General features: G+C 52.4%; 1 protein-coding gene across 4 annotated transcripts in view; it reads right to left on the bottom strand.

Moving 5' to 3' along the window:
- Positions 1-13,311, bottom strand: part of LOC143824183 (uncharacterized) — a 264,423-nt gene that overhangs the window by 197,412 nt on the left and 53,700 nt on the right. The window contains exon 1 of one of the 4 annotated variants that reach the window (XR_013226724.1): positions 6,341-6,538. The exons of 2 other annotated variants lie outside the window; for them this stretch is intronic. The gene's annotated coding sequence lies outside the window, so the exon portion shown is untranslated. Of the gene's footprint in view, positions 1-6,170; positions 6,296-6,340; positions 6,539-13,311 lie in introns of those variants that run through there. One more of the 4 variants, XR_013226723.1, reaches the window with a different exon arrangement.

The following is a 13,311-nucleotide window of genomic DNA, read 5'->3' as shown; positions in this document are numbered from 1 at the left end:
GTTATCTATGCCAGGAGCCTAATTATTTGGGAGCTGTTTCAGAGCCCAGATTAGAAATGAGATGGCACTAAAAACTGCACAGTGTGACTTCTACACAGTCTCCGTTGTGTCCACTAACTCAGTGGTCCCCAACCTTTTTATCACCGGGGACCGGTCAAGGCTTGATAATTTTACTGGCCTCAGAAGGGCGGCGGTGGGGTGGCGGCGGCGGCAGTGGAGGTGGTAGTGGGGGCGGCAGGCAGGCCCTCCCTCCTCCTTCCCTCCCTGACTGGCCTCAAGAAGAGCGGCGGCGGCCCAGGAAGAGCCCGGTGGACGGGCCCAGGAGGAGGCAGGAAGGCGCGGAGGAAAAGGCCGCTCAAGCAGGCGGCAGCAGAGCTGGCCGGGAAGCCATGCCCCGGAGCCCAGGCGCCTGCACGGGGGCCTCCTGAGCTCAGGCTACCTGCTGGGATGTCTGCTGGGCTGCCACGCAGTGAGCGGCCAAACAAATTTTAAAAAATTTAAAAAAAAATTTTTAATTGGAGAACGTCACGGGACATTTTGAAAACGCCGCGGGACGCGGGGCAAATGCCCCAAATGTGGGACTGTCCTGCCAAAGGCGGGACTTCTGGCCACCTTATGGTTGGGGCCAGTGACCACTTAACATCTCATGGGGGCCTCCACAAAAAAATCAACATGAAGTTGATCTGATGGGGATGATGCTAGAATAATAGTACAGTGTTTGATGTTGCTGGATACAGATGCTGATTTTAAGCAATTTTAAAATGTTTTAATTGTTTTTACCCATATTACTGTTATTGAACATGATGTACACGACCCTGAGCCAGTTTGCCAGAAGGGTAGTATATATATAGTACAGATAATATAAATAAGTAAAATCCCTGGTCACAAAGACTTCCACCTGGCCTCAACCACAGCCCAGGCATTTTGGCTAGTGGGACCAGCTGCTGCCTGATAGAGCGATTACAGCTCTTCAGACTTGATGACAATACGACTGCTGTGCTACTGGAGTCCTGGGAGGTTCTCAAAGGCAGTAACATCTCAAGCATAAAGGGTTATCAACAGCATGCGTGGCCTGGACGTCTCCCACAATTACAACTCCAGAAGACGTCCTGTGACACCGCCCCCAGGCTGAGTTCCCCCCACCCCCAGATCTCTAGGGATTTCCCATTCTGCTGATGGCGATCCACAAGGAAGTGAGCCTCACTGCATGTTTCTGGTGTTAATGATACATGGCCTCTACAATATACAATTTTGATCCTGACTTTGAGAACGTCTTACAGACGTTTCTCTCAGGTATGAAGAAATTATTCATTCATTCAATCATTCCTTGGATACCACACCTTATTTGTTGACACAATAACAAAAAATAACAAAAATTTGTTAAACATTTATTGAGTGTTATGACCATAAAATCATGCTGACCCCTCCTCCCAATCCCAAAATGGTCACTGGGCCAAGAGAAGAGGGGAAGGCGAGGTATCCGGGTGAGGGTGTCCACAGCCACGCTCCCCAGGCCTATTCTGCAGAATCACATAACTTCTGGGGTTTCTCAAAGCTTGAAGAATGCTTCTGGGGTTTCTCAAAGGGAAAAAAGTTGAGAAAGACGGGTCTACTCTATAGAAGACCAACCGGAAGTTCCTTTGAAATCATCTCCTGAAACAAAAGGAAGTTTAATGTAATCCCTTGCTTCTTTAGGCTGCCTGTCTCAGTTTGCACATCAACAGGAGAAACATGCAAAGGGCTCAGGTTGTCATCTGCTGGTCATTGCCCTGCTGAAATTCGCCCAGCTGGCATCAACCAGAGCCCACCTGGCCATTCCAACCAGAGCTCACATCCTAAGGAACGGAAATCTCTGAAGAGGGGAAACAGACACCATATAGAATCATAGAATCATAGAATCATAGAATCATAGCGTTGGAAGGGGCCATTCAGGCCATCTAGTCCAACCCCCTGCTCAACGCAGGATTAGCCCTAAGCATCCTAAAGCATCCAAGAAAAGTGTGTATCCAACCTTTGCTTGAAGACTTCCAGTGAGGGGGCGCTCACCACCTCCTTAGGCAGCCTATTCCACTGCTGAACTACTCTGACTGTGAAAAACCTTTTCCTGATATTTAGCCTATATCGTTGTACTTGAAGTTTAAACCCATTACTGCGTGTCCTCTCCTCTGCAGCCAACAGAAACAGCATCCTGCCCTCCTCCAAGTGACAACCTTTCAAATACTTAAAGAGGGCTATCATGTCCCCTCTCAACCTCCTTTTCTCCAGGCTGAACATTCCCAAGTCCCTCAACCTATCTTCATAGGGCTTGGTCCCTTGGCCCCAGATCATCTTCGTTGCTCTCCTCTGTACCCTTTCAATTTTATCGATGTCCTTCTTGAAGTGAGGCCTCCAGAACTGCACACAGTACTCCAGGTGTGGTCTGACCAGTGCCGTATACAATGGGACTATGACATCTTGTGATGCCACTCAGAGTGGACAGAAAGAGGTTTCTTGCAATTGTGGAAACATAAGCCACCTGGAGCCCCAAAGAAAATGTAGAAGTGCTTTACTAAATAAAGAGAAGAATAGGCATCTGAATATGGCTCTCGCATATCCTGAACAGATACTCTAACCGTGGCATGACACTGGATCACCCCCTCAACGGCAGGATGTTGTCATTCAGAGCATAAGTTCCTTCTTCCCCGTCATACACAGCTTGGCATAAAATACCACTGAACTAATCTACAGGCTTGCTGGATTTTTTTTACTAATGCTTTTAGAAAATTAACATGCTGTCATAAGTCAATTTTTAAAAGCCACTTTGAGATGCATTAAAGCCATTATACATTTTTTAAACCAAACACACATTATAAAAAGAACTTTGCAGTACTCAAAACTAAGAAGGCAAAATTATTTACAGATGTACTATCCAACAAAAATTCCAGTAAAATGAAAGTAATCAAAATACTTAGTTGAAGTAAAAGGTACCAAGCCACATAGCAAGCAGCTCAGAATCATAGAGTTGGAAGGGACCTCCAGGGTCATGTAGTCCAACCCCCTGCAGAATACAGGAAATTCACAATTATCTGCCCACCCACACTGGCCCAGATGATGATCCCCCAAACCAGAATCCTTGGCCAGTCTGACCTGGAGGAAATTTGCCTCCCAACCCCAATCAGCATTTCCCTGGGCATGTCAGAAAGGACCACCGATATGGCCAAGCACTTCTGCCCACTCCCTCACATATCTGCCTAAGTTCACAGATAAACATAGTTGCAATGTAACTTTGACTGGTATAATGCAGTGTAGTTCAGAATAGTAAAAATAAGTTGTTGTTGTTGTTTTTCTGGTCTGTGAACAGAGATAGTCAAAACCTCTTCTTCCAAGAAGATGGTACCCCAAGATGCTTCCATGCTTGAGAGGACAGGCAAGGGGCCCATTATTCTCTTAACGGAGACACGTTTATTGTACACCAAATGTTTCCCTGGCAATTCAATCTCAAGTGAATACAAACAAATCCAAGTTGCTTTCCCCCCCATTTATCTCTGGAATCTGTTAACCATTTTCATTATGCTGTATGTTAATTTACTCTCACACTCTTCCTATGCGTTTGAACTGGTTACTTTAATTCCATGACCTTGGATCTGAGGAAGTATGCCTGAACACGAAAGGTCATACCTTAAATAAAACTCTCTTGGTCTTAAAGGTGCCTGACTGGGCACTAAATTTCACCTAGAGCAGCGGTTCTCAACCTGTGGGTCGCGACCCATTTGGGGGTCGAACGATGTTTTCACAGGGGTCACACTCTGCCTCCTCCCTCTCCCTGCCCTGAGCCCAGCCATGCCGGGCACACGTCTGTGGGCGGTGCCCGTGGCCAGTCCTGCGTTTGTGCTGACGCAAACACGGCCCTGAAGCTGCCGGGAAAGGAAGGAAGGAAGGAAGGAAGGAAGGAAGGAAGGAAGGAAGGAAGGAAGGAAGGAAGGAAGGAAGGAAGGAAGGAAGGAAGGAAGGAAGGAAGGAAGTGCTGGGGAGGGGAAGGGGGAGGAGGGCCAGGACTTCCCGCTCACCAGCTGGTGGTGCTGCCTCACCTGCGGAGACACGTTGCTGGGTCCCAGCCAGACTTGCATCAAGGTAAGCCTTGCAGGAGGCCGCCCTGTGCCTGCCCCGCTGGTGGGGAGAGTGGCCGCAGCTGGAGGGGCCGCTGTCGGAGTACCCAAGCAACCCCCAACCTCCCCACCTTCAGGCGCACAAAAGAGGAGCACTTCCTCCCAGCAGTGGCCTTGAAGGGGGCGCCTTCACAGGCGGGGGTGGGGTGCATGCCCTGTTGGGGGCAAGAGGCTTCCTGAAAAAGAGAGTGTTTGTGTGTGTGTGTGTGTGTGTGTGTGTGTGTGTGTGGGTTCGCGGCATTAGGAAGGTTGAGAACCACGGATCTAGAGAAACTGCATCATCCTCAAACTCTGGTTTCTCCAGGAACACAACAGAATGCACTGGAAGAAAAGCTGTGGGCTCCACTGCGACCCCTCCCCAAATGCCACTCTCCTGAGCAAGATTTCCCACCGAGAATGCCCAGCCAGGGTGCCTGTTGAGGACCTCCAGGTTTATCTCAGCTTCAGTGTGATCCAGCCATGAGCAAGGGGTTGGACGAAATGGCTTCTATGGCCCCAAGGCTCTTTGCGCATAATGTCAGAGTGCTGCACCAGGGGTGGCGCTCTGGGAGAGCAAGAGGGAGAAGGAACACAGGTCTGGAGAACCAGAAATGTTCTCCTCCTGCTGTGTTCCCAAGGCGTCCTTGCCTTCCGACTGAGCTAGAGAGACCCAGACTGCCCCCATCTTTGCTCCTCAGCTCCCTTCCTTTCTTTCCCCTGCTGTTTGGAGATGGCAGCCCTGAGGATTTCTGGTTCTTATAACCCTTCCACGTGTTAAATGGCCTGAATGCTCTCCTATCCCAGGGTCTGCTGAGAAGGCAAATATTTGGACTGCAAAGCACTTTGCTCTGCTGCGCAGAGTAAAACTATCTTAAAGAGCCACTCTGAAGTGGCCGCCGTTGGCTCCGGAAACTTTCATTCATGGTTTCTGTTGCATGTGGCTGCCCCAGACTCACCCCTTCACCTCTGGCCCAGACTAGGCTGATCCTGTCAGATCTAAGCAAGGCCAACCCTAGCTAGGACTTGGATGGGAGACCTCCAAGGATTTGCGGGCTGGTTCTTCCATGGAGAATGAGGGAGTCAGGAAATGGCAAGCGACCCACAAAAGTGCTTTGCCTGGCGGCCAGAGGATCCTTGGATTTCCTGGCAATGCTGCGTGTGCCGGAAGATCTCTGGGGTGGGTCATCCTCTGGCCGGCCCACCCGGTCGGTCAAGTCTCTGCCGAGCAGAGCAGCTAAGGCCTCACGGGGGCCACGAGGGGAATTCGTGGCAGAGGCAGAAGCCTGGCTGGGGACTGACTCACAGCTGAGCGACTTCCACGTCCACGCAGGAACACACTGAATCATGTGATACCCTGGAGAAGCGTGGGTGGGTGTGCATGAGGGTTGCGCACACTGTATGTGCCCAGGATGTGGGAGGGGGGAAATGCCAGGTAGCATTAACCTCTCTTTGGCCACATCCTTGAGAAGGAGCCCCAGACCAAGGGGGGGGGGGGACGGCCACACCGGACTTGCAGACGTCTCTGCACATACCTTGAAAGCACCGGGTCAGTCCCAAGCCCCCCCCCCCCATTGTTTATTGAAGGGGCAAACCTCACGATCTGCTCCCGGCCCGGCATTTGGCATCCAGGAAAACCCGGCAGCCATCAGGATCGCAGAGAGATCAACATGATGCGGTCGCCGCTAACAGAAGTGCCGCGATGGGGCATCCTGGAGCGCACAACTTAAGGAGGTGGCTGAAGATTTCCTTGCGGGGCGGGGGCTGGCACCCCCCCCCCTCATTCCTCGCCCACCTGCAGGCCTCGGCCAACGGGCGCCTCCCCCGGGGCTCTCGCGTGCCCACCCCCACCCCCAACGCCGGACGGGGCTGCGGGGACCCGCGCGCCCCCACGACACTTCCCCGGCACCAAGAGGGAGGGAGGGAGGGAGGGAGGGAGGGGGGAGGCCTGGCGAGCGACCCGCGGCCCCTTGCCCCCCCCCCTCGACGGACCGCGCGCCTCGCCTCCTCGGCCCCTGGAGCGGGCGGGCGGGCGGGCGGGATGCCTACCTGGCGCCGGTCGCTCAAGGCCCGAGCGGCGGCTGCGTCCGGGGAACGAGCCCGCGCCCTGCCAGCCCCACGGCCGCCGCTGGGCGAATCGCGCATCCTCCGGCCCGCCCGCCCGCCGGAGCCCCCGGGAAGGCCCTCCCCCTCCCCTCCCCCCCCCTCCCCCGACTCACCTTCCCGGCCGCTCCGGGGCTCCCGGCGCTCGCGGCCGCCGCCTACAGCGCGCCTTCCAGGGGACGGGCACGGGGACTCGGCTCCGCGCAGGGGCGCCCTCGGCCGGCACGCTGCAGCAGCAGGTGGCCGTCCCCGGGAGCCCTCCCCGCCCCGGCCTCGCTGGCTCGCGGGCGGGCGGGTGGGCGGGCGGCCCCGGCACCACTGAGCCCCCTCCTCCTGCCCCCGCCAGCCCCGCCAGCAGGAGACGGGCAGCCGGGCAACTGCAGAGAGAGGCGCGCCGCGCGCCGCCCAGGAGGGCCGGGGGGGGGGGGGCCCGGGCCGCCTCGAGTGCTCAGCACCTGTGCAGGGCCCGGCCTGGCCACCTGCCCTCACGCTCACCTCCCTCACAGGGCTGTGGTGAGGAGAAAATGGAGGCGAAGCACATCATGTCAGCCCCTTTGGGTGGCAGGGGGCCTGGGGACCAAGGCCTGGGAGGAAAGGCTGAGGGGCAGGGGGGCTCTCTTGAAGGGTCGCAAGGCCTGTTTAGCCATGCAGCCCTTGTGGCATGTGCCTCTTCCTGCCTCTCCGTGGGCCAGGGCTGTAGCCTCTCTCCTCCCCCCTTCCCACTGTGGGGGACCCTCCAGCCCCACTCTGGCTGCTCTCCCCCCAGTTGAGCCCCATGGGCCCAGCACGTCCTTAGACCACTCCTGGCTAGGAGGAGACAGGGAGCAGAGGCTGGGATCGGCAGTCTTGGCTTCCACTAGATATCAGGGGGGAAATCTCATAGAGAAGTTCAGCAGGGGGAGGGGCCACCTCAGGAGGTGGGGAGCTCCCCCTCACTGATGCTTTTTAGGCAGCGGCTGGACAGATCCTTCTCCTGGATGCCCGAGGCTGATCCTACATCGACTAGATGGCCGGTACTCTAGGATTCTATAATTCTATAAAACAATGAAATAATGTATACAGTTTCAGGTATAAGCTCAAGAACGTCTGGCACCTTATCCCGGTGTACATTTTTAGAAAGAAAGAAAGAAAGAAAGAAAGAAAGAAAGAAAGAAAGAAAGAAAGAAAGAAAGAAAGAAAGAAAGAAAGAAAGAAAGAAAGAAAGAAACTTCTGCAGTTGAGATGGCACCTTTGGAAGCCCTGTTTTGGGTGGCCCCACCATCTATAGCCAGTTGGGGGTAGTCCAGGCAAAGGACGGCCTTCTCAGGCACAGCCCCTCCCTTCCAAGGGACCAAGCCCTATGAAGATAGGTTGAGGGGAATGTTCAGCCTGGAGAAAAGGAGGTTGAGAGGGGATATGATAGCCCTCTTTAAGTATTTGAAAGGTTGTCACTTGGAGGAGGGCAGGATGCTTTTTCCGTAGGCTGCAGAGGAGAGGACACGCAGTAATGTGTTTAAACTTCAAGTACAACAATATAGGCTAGATATCAGGAAAAAAATGTTCACAGTCAGAGTAGTTCAGCAGTGGAATAGGCTGCCTATGGAGGTGGTGAGCTCCCCCTCACTGGCAGTCTTCAAGCAAAGGCTGGATACACACTTTTCTTGAATGCTTTAGGATGCTCTGGGCTGATCCTGCGTTGAGCAGGGGGTTGGACTAGATGGCCTGTATGTCCCCCTCCAACTCTATGGGCCGTTCCGCATTTGTCCAAAATAGCACAATGGTTACTAATTGAAATCACTACAGTTTTGCCGTTATGCACAACATCGTTGACAATCTGCAACACTCCTGAAACCGATCCGCAAAAAGCGCTTCTTTGTAGCGCTTTCAGGGAAATCCCAAAAAATGGATTCATCCTCCGGAAAGCGCTACACTCCTGCAACCAATCTGCAACACTAGCGGGAAAGTTCTGCGCGTTACCATTGTTGCGGTTTCTGCAAAGTCTGGTTTTTCACCAACAGGTGGAGACTGGCTTGGTTCAGCATTCCGTGATCAATGTTTCAACTACTGGTTTTATGTTTTCAATTTACTTTAATGATGAGTGTTGGGGCTGATTTTAAAATGTAATTATATCATAAATGTTTAAAATTGTTAGCTATTTCACAGGCTCTTGTAAGGAAAGAAAGGCAAAATACAAAAGACAATAAATAATTCTGTTCCAGCGTTAACTGTTCCACGTTGTTTTATGCCGCTTTTCTCTACCTGAAGGAGTCTCAAAGCAGCTTCCACTTGCCTTTCCTTTCCTCTCCCCACAACAGACACCCTGCGAGGGAGGGGAGGCCGAGAGAGCCCTGAGATTACTGAAGAAGAAGAGTTGGTTCTTAGATGCCGCTTTTCTCTACCTGAAGGAGGCTCAAAGCGGCTTACAGTCACCTCCCCTTTCCTCTCCCCACAACAGACACTCTGTGAGGGAGTTGGGGCTGAGAGACGCCTGATACGAAAAGAAGAAGAAGAAGAAGAAGAAGTTGGTTCTCATATGCCACTTCTCTCTACCTGAAGGAGTCTCAAAGTGGCTTACATTCACCTCTCCTTTCCTCTCCCCACAACAGACACCCTATGAGGGTGGTAAGGTCATCTGTTAACCATTTCTAACCATTACCTAACAGTTATAGGATTCATACTACATTTTACCAATTTGCTTTCAGAATATCATGTGGAACCTTATAAAAAGCCTTTCTAAAATCAAGGTAAACTATGTCTACAGCACTATGTCTACAGCATGGTCTAGCAAGGTAGAAACTTTCTCAAAGAATCATAGAATAATAGAATAATAGAGATGGAAGGTACCTCATGGGTCATCTAGTCCACCCTCCTGCACTATGCAGGACACTCACATCCCAATCACTCATCCACTGTCATCTGCCACCGCCTTGAGCCTTCACAGAATCAGCCTCTCTCAGATGGCTATCTAGCCTCTGTTTAAACATTTCTGAAGATGGAGAACCCACCACCTCCCAAGGAAGCCTGTTCCACTGAGAAACCGCTCTAACTGTCAGGAACTTCTTCCTGATGTTTAGATGGAATTTCTTTTGAATTAATTTCATCCCATTCATTCTGGTCTGTCCCTCTGGGGCAAGAGAGAACAACTCTGCTCCATCCTCAATATGGCACCCTTTTAAATACTTGAAGATGGTTATCAGATCCCCTCTCAGTGGTCTCCTCTCTAGGCTAAACAGATCAAGCTCCCCCAACCTTTCTTCATACGTCTTGGTCTCCAAACCCCTCATCATCTTTGCTGCCCTCCTCTGGACATGCTCCAGTTTGTCAACATCCCTCTTCAACTGGGGTGGCCAAAACTGAACACAGGACTCCAAGTGAGGCCGAACCAAAGCAGAGTAAAGTGGTACCAAAGAAAGTGATAAGGTTATTCTGACAGGATTTGTTCTTTAGAAAGCCATGCTGACTCTTAGTAATTACAGCAATCTGCTCTATCTATTTCAGGACCGACTGATTGATGATGTTTTTTTTAAAGTAATGCCAGCTATAGACATCAAGCTGACAGGTTGGTAGTTACCTGGATCCTCCTTTTCCCCTTCTTGAAGATATGGACACTTGCCCACCTCCAATCTTCTGGCACTTCATCTGTTCCCCAAGAATTGTGAGAAATAATGGACAAAGGCTCAGAATTTACATTTGTAAGTTCTTTTAGTACCCTTTGACACAATTCATCTGTCCCATAGGATTTGGTTTCATTTAAAGAAACTAACTGTTTATGGACCTTCCTACAGTGATCCTATGCTGCGTCTCCCATTCCACATCATCTGAAATGATTTTGCCACCTTCAGCATAGAATCATAGAATCATAGAATCATAGAATCATAGAGTTGGAAGGGGCCATACAGGCCATCTAGTCCAACCCCCTGCTCAACGCAGGATCAGCCCTAAGCATCCTAAAGCATCCAAGAAAAGTGTGTATCCAACCTTTGCTTGAAGACTGCCAGTGAGGGGGAGCTCACCACCTCCTTAGGCAGCCTATTCCACTGCTGAACTACTCTGACTGTGAACATTCTTTTCCTGATATCTAGCCTATATCGTTGTACTTGTAGTTTAAACCCATTACCGGGTGTCCTCTCCTCTGCAGCCAATGGGAACAGCATCCTGTCCTCCTCCAAATGACAACCTTTCAAATACTTAAAGAGGGCTATCATGTCCCCTCTCAACCTCCTTTTCTCCAGGCTGAACATTCCTCATTTGCTCTCCTGAAGCATGATTTCCCTCACAAAAGACTGAGGAGAAGGCGGAATTGAGCGGTTCAGCCCCCTCTTCATCACCTGTTACAATTTCACTTTCTTGTCCCCGCAATTGCCCTACCATATGCCTTTTCTTTTTCTTACTTCGAATAGAACTAAAGAACCCATTTTTGTTGTTTGTAGCATTTCTTGCTACAAACCAGTCAGTCCTAGAGGATATCAGTCCTGACTGCTCCTGAAAATTACTATTTTATTATTATTAATTGGATTTATTTCCCGCCACTCCCTGTAGGCTCGTGGCGGGTCACAATAGTCTTATCCGCATTAAAATACCCATTAAAAGACTTTAAAACAATCCCAACATGGCGGAAGCTCTCATTATTCCCACCCCTGCTATCAGAGCGGCAGGGAGGGTGGGGAGGAGATCTAACTTACTAGGTCTGGAGGGGGGATGCTGGCACTCATTCGCTGACCCTGGCCTCAACCAAAAACCTGGAGGAAGAGCTCCATCTTGCAGGCCCTGCGGAAAGCTGGTAAGTCCTGCAGGGCGCACAGCTCACCCAGGAGTTCATTCCACCAGGTAGGGGCCAGGACCGAAAAGGCCCTGGCCTTGGTCGAGGCCAGGCGCGCTTCTCTAGGGCCAGGAACGATCAGGAGATTCTGCCCCGCTGAGCGTAAAGCCCTGCGGGGGATATAGGGCGGTAGGCAGTCCCTCAGGAATGTGGGTCCCAACCCGCGTAGAGCCTTAAAGGTCAAAACCAGAACCTTGAACCTGATCCAGGCAGCAATTGGCAACCAATGCAACTGCCTCAGCACAGGCTGGATATGGGCCTTCCAAGGTGTTCCAGTGAGGACCCGAGCAGCTGCGTTTTGCACTAGCTGGAGTTTCCAGATCAGAGACAAGGGTAGGCCGGCGTAGAGCGAGTTACAGAAATCTATTCTGGAGGTGACTGTCGCATGGATCACTGTAGCCAAGTGGTCAGGGGACAGGTAGGGCACTAGTAGTCGGGCCTGGCGAAGATAGAAAAACGCCTGACCCGCTACTCTCTTGACCTGAGCCTCCATAGTCAGGGAGGTATCGATGGTCACCCCCAGATTCCTGGCCTGGGGCGCGATGGTAAGTTGTGCTCCTGCCAGGGTGGGTAGGCACGCTGCCTGGTCCTGCCCTCTGCCTCCCAGCCACAGGACCTCCGTCTTCGAGGGGTTGAGTTTAAGGCGACTCTGCTCGAACCATTCAGTCACTGCTTCCAAACATCTGGCGAATGGTTCTGGGGGGGGGAGTCTGGGCGGCCGTCCATGAGGAGAGAGAGATGGGTGTCATCAGCGTACTGGTGGAAACCCAGCCCAAAACTCCGTACCAGTTGGGCCAGAGGGCGCATAATGATGTTGAATAATGTGGGGGAGAGGACTGTGCCCTGCGGTACCCCACAAGGGAGTCTGTAGGGACGCGAGAACTCTTCCCCCACCGCAACCCTCTGGGTCCGGTTCTGGAGAAAGGAGCGTATTCAGCGCAAGGCTGTGCTCCGTATCCCCATGCCAGCGAGGCGATGGATCAGAAGGTTGTGATCCATGATGTCAAAGGCCGCTGATAGGTCCAAAAGGACCAACACGGCCGACCCACCTCTGTCCAGCTGGTGACGAAGATCATCCAAAAGGGCGACCAACACCATCTCCACCCCGTGGCCAGGACGGAAGCCCGACTGATATGGATCGAGTGCCAAAGTTTCCTCCAAGAATGCCAAGAGCTGGTCAGCTGCAGCCCTCTCCACCACCTTGCCCAGGAACGCCAGATGCGATACTGGGCGGTAGTTGGCAGGGTCCTGCGGGTCCAGCGTTGATTTTTTTAGGAGAGGGCTGTCCCCTTTAGCCACTCAGGAAACTCCCCCAAACTTAGGGAGAAGTTGATGATGTCTCTGAGCTGGCCTCCTATCCCCTGGCCGCCTCCCTTGAGGAGCCAGGGAGGGGAAGGGGCAAGGGGGCAAGTGGTCGCCCTGACCGAGCTCAGCAACTTGTCCACTTCGGGAAGAAAGAGCCGCCTGAAGCCATCAAACCTCACTACCAAAGGCAGCGAACAGGTCTCCATTTACTGTACTAATTGTGGCGGGAAGGTCATGGCAGAGTGACAAGACTTTATCCGCAAAATAGCTCACGAATGCCTCGCAGCCGATTTCCAATTGTCTACTATTTTGGTGCCCCTCAAGGGCGGTGAGTGATCTAACTACCCTGAATAATTGGGCCGGGTGAGAGCTTGCAGACGCAATTTCCGTGGCAAAAAACTCTCGTTTAGCCACTTTCACCGCCATCTCATACGCCCTCATAAGTGTGCGATAAGATGTTCTTGTAACCTCGTCACAAGTCTTCCGCCACACTTGCTCCAGTCATCTCGCTTCCCTTTTCTTCTCCCGGAGTCCCCCGGTATACCAGGGGGCCCATTTGAATCGGGGGCAGAGAGGACGTTTAGCGGTGATTTCATCTATAGTAGCCGTTAGGCGGGACTGCCAGTCCTCCACCACTAGTGAGTCGCCAGGAGGCATCGGGTCCAGCAGAGCATTCCGGAATCCAATCGGATCCATAAGTCTCCGCGGGCGGGCATCCTGGTATCCTGAGCCGAGCCCACAGGGCGTAGTGGTCTGACCATGGCACAGCCAAGGCTGCATCCAGAACCACCTCTATCCCAGCACCAAAAAACAGATCGAGTGTGTGGCTGGCGTGATGGGTAGGGCCGGTAACAAATTGCGAGAGCCCCAGCGTTGCCATGGAAGACACCAGGTCTCCGCCAAGTCCTGAGGACGGCGCGTCCGCATGAACATTGAAGTCACCCAGGATTAAAAGCCTGGGAAACTGCAGCGCCCAGGCGGCCG

Source organism: Paroedura picta, chromosome 15, assembly GCF_049243985.1.
Source record: "Paroedura picta isolate Pp20150507F chromosome 15, Ppicta_v3.0, whole genome shotgun sequence".
In the NCBI taxonomy this organism is placed as follows: domain Eukaryota; kingdom Metazoa; phylum Chordata; class Lepidosauria; order Squamata; family Gekkonidae; genus Paroedura; species Paroedura picta.
Note: the sequence above shows the minus strand (reverse complement) of the source record. Positions and strands in the feature narration are given on the sequence as shown.